Source organism: Mastomys coucha, unplaced genomic scaffold, assembly GCF_008632895.1.
Source record: "Mastomys coucha isolate ucsf_1 unplaced genomic scaffold, UCSF_Mcou_1 pScaffold16, whole genome shotgun sequence".
NCBI classification, from domain to species: Eukaryota; Metazoa; Chordata; class Mammalia; order Rodentia; family Muridae; genus Mastomys; species Mastomys coucha.
The window spans coordinates 83605789-83612679 of NW_022196898.1; the positions used below are offsets into that span (position 1 = coordinate 83605789).

Consider the following 6891-nt stretch of genomic DNA (forward strand, 5'->3'; position numbering starts at 1 on the left):
ATATGTGTATGTGTGTGCGCGTGTGTGTGTGTGTGTGTGTGTGTGTGTGTGTAGGGTGGATAGCACTTCCTAGACCCATGACCATGACTCTTGACATGAGTCAAGAAGAGGAAGGGAGTGCCTCTCTTGAGTAATCCTTGCACAGCCTAGGCTTGGGATGCAAATCTGATGTGGTTCTGGTCCACACTTTTATGAAATAATACTTGTCTTTCCTGTTAAAATGCCTGTGGAAATGTGCCATATAGAGGAAGAGGGGGAGACCTTTGCCTTTCAGGCAGAAATTGCTCAGCTCATGTCCCTTATCATCAAGAATTTCTATTCAAACAAAGAAATTTTCCTTGGAGAATTGATCTCTAGTGCTTCTGATGCCTTAGACAAGATTCCTTTTGAGAGCCTCATATATTCTTCCAAGTTAGGCAAGTTAAAGCTGAAAATTGGCATTATCCACAGTCCTCAGGAGCACATGCTGACTTTGATAGACACAACAATTGAGTGACCAAGGCAGACCTCATACCGAATGCAGGGGCCATTTCTATCTCTAGCACAAAAGCATTCATGGAGGCCCTCCATGCTGGTCCAGGAGTCTCTATTATTGGCAATTTGATGTTGGATTCTATTCAACCTATCTAGTGGCAGAGAGAGTGGTTGTGATCACAGAGTATAATGATGATGAACAATATCAAACTATATTTCTGTAATGTGTTTATCATGGACATCTGTGATAAGCTGATACTTGAATACTTCAACTTTATCTGTGGCATGGTTGACTTTGAGAATATACCCTTGAACATCTAACAAGAAGTGCTCTAACAGAGCAGGATCCTAAAAGTTATCAGTAAAAATAGTGTGAAGAAGTGCCTTGAGCTCTTCTTTGAGTTGGCTGAAGACGAAGAGAACTACAAGAAATTTTATGAGGTATTCTCCAAAATTTAAAAGCTTAGAATCCAGTCTATGGATATTCTATTTACCATCAGAGCATCTCTGAGTTTCTCTGCTAGCACACTTCTCAGTCTGGAGATGAGATGACTTACCTGTCAGAGTACTTATCTCACTTGAAGAAAAACAGCATTCCGTCTGCTATATCATTGGTGAGAGCAAAGAGCAGGTGGCCAACTCTGTCTTTGTGGAGCATTACAGAAGCAGGACTTTGAGGTGGTGTATATGACTAAACCTATTAATGAGTACTGCATGCAACAGCTCAAGGAATTTGATAGAAAAAGATTGGTCTTGGTGACTAAGGTGGGCCTGGAGCTATAAGAGAACAAGGAAGGAAAGAAGTAATAGAAGAGGGCAAGCCAAAGTTTGAGAATCACTTCAAGCTCATGAAGGAGATATTGGATAGAAGGTTGAAAAGGAAAGAATCTCGAAGAGGCTTGTGTCTTCTCCACATTGCATTGTGACAAGCATCTATGACTGGACAGCCAACGTGGAATGGATCAAGAAGGCCCAGGCACTTCAAGGCTACAGTACAATGGGCTCCATGATGGCCAAATACCACCTAGAGATCAATCCTAACCACCCCATTGTAGAGACCCTGTGGCAGAAGGCTGACATAGACAAAGAAGGCTGTTATTTTGGTGGTGCTACTGTTGGAAACTGCTCTCCTCTCCTTTGAGGATTCCCAATCCCACTCCAACTGCATCCTCCATATGATCAAACTAGGTCTGGGCACTAAGGAAGATGAGATGACAGCAGAAGAGCTTGGTGCTGCCATTCCTGATGAATTTCCGTCATACTTGCTGGCATCCTCAATAATAAGGGTTTGATGATTGAATATGGGAAGAATTCCCAGGTGGAGCAGTCTCTGGATTGTCCTTCCTTCAGTCTCTACTCCATAGTTTGTCTCTGCAACTCATTCCATGGGTATTTTGTTCCCCCTTTTAAGAAGGAATGGAGTATCCACACTTTGGATACTGTCATGCCTGGCTTTTTACACATGTGCGAGTGATAAAAACTCAGGAGCTCATGCTTGAGTGGCAAGCACTTCAAGGAAAGATACGGGGTTGTTTTATTAGTAATAATCTAGATGTAATTAGTTACTGACAGACTAGAGTATTTAGGTTGAACTGTAATTTATAAGTCTATTTTAAAATGGGGCATAGGCCTGCAGGGGGCAGTTTTCTTGAATAAAGAAATTTTCTGGAATAAAGTGAGATAATAGAAAATGTGATATGAATCGTGCAAGCTAGGTAAAATAGACATTAAAGCCTGGAAAGGTTCTTGTAGACAAGAATATCACAGACAGCATGTATTAGGTTATAAAGTGAAATCATTTCTTTGTGCAAATGTTCTTAATACAGGTAATATATTAATTTAAAATTAATTAGATATCTCAATCGTTAAAAGCACATATGGCTCTTGCAGATGACTTGAATTCAAGGTTCCAAATCCAAATAGATCAAAACCGTCCACCAGTTTAGTACCAGGGCATTCTATACCCTCTTCTGACCTCTACAGGCACCAAGCATGATGGGATACACAAACATGCACTCAGGTAAAACACTTGTACATGTAAGTAAAACTAAATAAACTTAAAAAGTTATTAGGATCAGAGTACAATTTTCATGAATAAAGTGGGATAATAGAGAATGGAATATAAATCTGGAATGCTAGGTAAAATAGTCATGAATAACAACACAATAATAAAAAATCATTTTTCTAGTCCAATGATTTAATGCACATAAGCACAGATAAATATTTTAAAAATTGAAAGCTATAATTTCAGGTAGAGACAAACCATTTTTAAAAATGTCCTATGTAAGTTTTACTGTCAAAGGAGACTATGTTTTAGGTTCTTAACTGCAGAGACCTTGGCTGTTTCATTTTGTTTTTTTGTTTTCATTCGGGCAGCTTCACCCTCTAATGTTAAGTGTTCCTGCTAATAACCACAATGTTAGTGATGCTCACAGAATCAGATAGGTTCCCAGAGACAAACTCTGCCTCGTTCAACTAGGAAGTAGTCTGGAACAAGACCTGGGTGTGTCATTAGTCTGCTTGTTACCAGGTTGATTCAGCTACAGTGTTAACCATAGCTGCTCTAGTTGGGTGGACCAGAGACTTCAGGTCATGAACTACTCTCCAGAGAATGAGAGAATGTACAACAGAATGAAGTCAGGTGCCTGTTGTCCCTTTGAGGTGGATAGACCTTCAGGACACCCAGACTGAGCAATTTCGGCACTTTTCACCAAGGATTGTGTATAAACACCTAGCTCTTCCAAGCTTCTAAACAATTTCCTTTAGTGAGGGCAAGCATTTTGTGGTCAACATGCTCCAAAAATACACACATAGCCACGGGGATCTCTTGGTGGCCTTATACAAGCCAGTCATCAAACACTAGTAGGCTTGCTGTGGAGCCCTTATTGGTATTTATACACAGATTTGTATGCATAGAAACATATGCAGTATTGGTCTTTTTTGTTGTTGTTGTTTTTGTTTTTTTGTGGTGGTTTGAATAGGTATGGACCCATAGACTCATGTATTTGAATGCTTGACCATAGAGAGTGGCACTATTAGAAGATATAGCCATTGTTGTAGTGGGTGTGGCTTTCTTAGAAGAAGTGTGTTACTACAGGGTGGGCTTCAAGGTCTCAGAAGCTCAAGCCATGCCTGGTGTGGCATTCACCTCCTGTTACCTGCAGATCCAGATGTAGAACTCTCAGCTCCTTCTCCAGCATCCTGTCTGCTGGCATGTCACCACTGTGTTTCCTTCCGTGATGATAATGGACTAAACCTCTGAAACAGTAAGCCAGCGCTTCCGACTCTAGTTTGTGTTAAACTAAGAAAAGCTACCCCTCACCACTGCTATGCACCCCAAGCATTAGCTTCTATTCTTGCTAGAAGACCTTCACAAAAACTGTCTTAATTTCTGTTTCTGTGAAGAGACAGCATGATCACAGCCATCATGTGGTAAGAGGTAACCTCAGCTGAGGAATGACCTCCATCAGATTGGCTGACAGGCAAGTCTGTAGGGACATTTTCTTGATCAATGGCTTTTGCGTATGGCTTAGTCCTTTGTGGATGGTGCCGCCACTGGACAAGTGTTCTTTTGTAGTAGAAGAGAACAAGCTGAGCAAAACAAAGGGAACAAACCAGTAAGCAGCATTCTTCCATGGGTTGGCTTCAGTTCCTGCCTTGAACTCCTGCCTCAACTTCCTTAGGTGATGAACTCTAATCTAAGATGAATAGACCCTTTCCTTTGCAAGTCATGGTATTTATCACACCAACAGAAAGCAAACTAAGATAGTAGTCATTGGATTCATAAGATGGGGATCATATGTCATAGAGCCAATTGTAGCAGGGTGATTCTGATAAGGTTGACAGTTGGTCAAACTTGGCCTCCACCATTTTCGTCTGAAGAAACAAAATCAAAACCTCATCAGAAAGCTACCTGGACTACTACCCTGGTAATGTTAACTGCTGCATCGTTCTATTGTACATACCTTCTACAGAGGTGCTGGAGGAAAAAGGACACACACACACACACACACACACACACACACACACACACACACATACTTGGTGGGTTTGGAGAACTCATCTGCCAGAGTCTCCCAAATGTAGTCTTAGGGGTTTCCTAGGTGTTCTGTGCTTTCTGGCTGTTTGGCCTTGTGTATCCTTGCTTCTGTGCATACCTGCATATTACATCATGATTATAGAGACCCACTGAGTGATTATTAACATGACGACATCCCTGTAACTGCTCCCACAGTGTCAGTTTCTTTAGCACCTCTGGTGAGGGATGCCTTTATCCCTGCATCCATAGATCCTTTCTTATGATGTAGAGACACTCTTGAGAGGTCTGTTCAAGCAGCATAAAATTCTAGATTAGCTACAATTGACTTCATGGTGTTCTGCAGGGTGGGACACAATGTTATAGGCTTCCTTTTCATTTCAGAGGGAATGCAGGAAAAAAATGAAGACAGTGAGTGCGGGTAGTTGGGCTTATGTATGGATAGAACCTGGTCCTTCACCACTGGTACTAAAAACAAAGAATTTGTTGACCTCATTCTTTATGCTGAGTTTTTAGGGTGTTCTGCAGTAGTTCCCAAAGTAGTTATTTCCGCTGGCATTACCTATTTTCTACCAGGCTCATAGTAATGAAGGTTTGCAGTGTTTACTTATTTCTGTAGGATGCTGCCTATTGTTGAGTAGACTTCATAATGAACGGTACGGCTTGTTCTGTTTAAATGATATGACATCGACATGATCCACTATATAGTAACAAAGTTTCTCCTTAGCCAAGAGAATGGTTCCAGAGTCTACACATGTTCTACAATAGCCATGTTTTCAATTTTGAGTGGATGAGTTTGTTAAATGTACATCAAGAAAAAGTCAAACAATAGTGATAGAAGATAGTAAATAGAAGCAGCAGATAGAAAAGCATCATCATCCAACAGAGACACTGAAATAACCTAACACAGAGAAAAAGAAAGATAGTAATCATCAAGTCATGGGCTTATAAACATCCATTTAAAAAAAAGTACTGAAATTCCCACTGGGGGTGCCAGGGATGTTCCTGTTTTAGAGTCTTGGGTGGAGCAGAACATTCCCTCAGGAGAGGCTTTCAATAAAAGGACAAGTAAGAATGATAAAAATATGATCAAATGGGGCACTTAAAAATCACCTAGCAGAAATTACTAAGGTATCCCCACTGAGAGCATCATGATGGAGTTCCCATCAAGAGTATTTGCTAGAGCATTCTCTTTCTTACTGAAGGCACTTTTATACTATGGGATAGACAATAGTAACCTAAGTTGCAAATTGTGTCCGAGATACAGCAGTATTGTAAATCTTGGGCTATTTTATGGTTATTCCTTCTGGTTACAGAATCAGCGGGTTCTGGCAATGGGTCTTAGAGGACTGGAAATAAACTGTTGGAGTCTGGGGCAGGAGAGCCCTCCTTGTTCCCAGAGTCTGCTTTCTTAAAGCTTAAACACTATACAAAACTTTACCAATATAATGTACATTGCTGTGCAATAAGCCAAGATTCCCTTCCAAAAGTTTAGTACGCATCTAACACTATGTCATGTTAGTTAGCCAGTTGTGGTGGTGCCTGCTGGTGATCAAGAGTTTGAGGCCAACTTGGATACACATCTTTTTCTCTTCCTGTCCCAGGCACTGTAGGAGCCATGGATGGGTTAATCTGCAGACATGGCCAAGTCCAAGAACCATATCACACACAACCTGTCCCACAAATGGCACAGAAATGACTTCAAGAGACCCCAGTCACAAAGAAATGAATCTCTTAAGGGGGTTGATCACAAGTTCCAAAGGAACATGTGCTTTGCCAAGAAGCACAACGAGAAAAGATCAAGAATGCCTGAAGAAGAAGCAGGCCAAAAATGCAAAGGCAGTGAGTGCATGCGCAGAAACCATCAAGGCCCTTATATACGACTTAAAACTGGATTTTCATAGATTAGACTCTGACATAAGACTTTGACTCTAGTCCAAGTAATTTCTTATTTTGCACAGAGTTGATCCCGAGACATCCTGGAAGAAACTGAGGGCTGTAAGAAGTCAATGAAATTGTCATTAAAAATATGTTACTACTTGGCAGGCACCTGGGGCTTAATCCTCTGGGCTGTTCTGAGAACGTACAGAGCAAGCACTAGATCATCTTTCGCAAGGACTAGAAGAGCAGGTGCTCTTACCTGCCACCACCCATTTGGGAGGATTGGCTAGGGACTAGTTTCCCCAAACAGCTAGCAGCTGCTCTTTGCCAACATTAGAAAAACAGCCTTCGGGCCAAAGGTAACATGTCCTTGCTGTGGAGATGCAGGTAAACAAGGAGTGCACAGCAGATGTGGTCAGGGCAACAGCAGCAGCATTATATAGCTGAATGGTGTCATCTCAGATGTGTGTGAACTTGCAAAATGTCTTGATTTATGGGAC

At 41.3% G+C, this 6891-nt stretch overlaps 1 pseudogene; it reads left to right on the top strand.

The window, feature by feature from the left end:
- Positions 1-220: 220 nt before the first annotated feature.
- LOC116093309 lies at positions 221-1766 on the top strand (annotated as a pseudogene).
- Positions 1767-6891: the final 5125 nt, after the last annotated feature.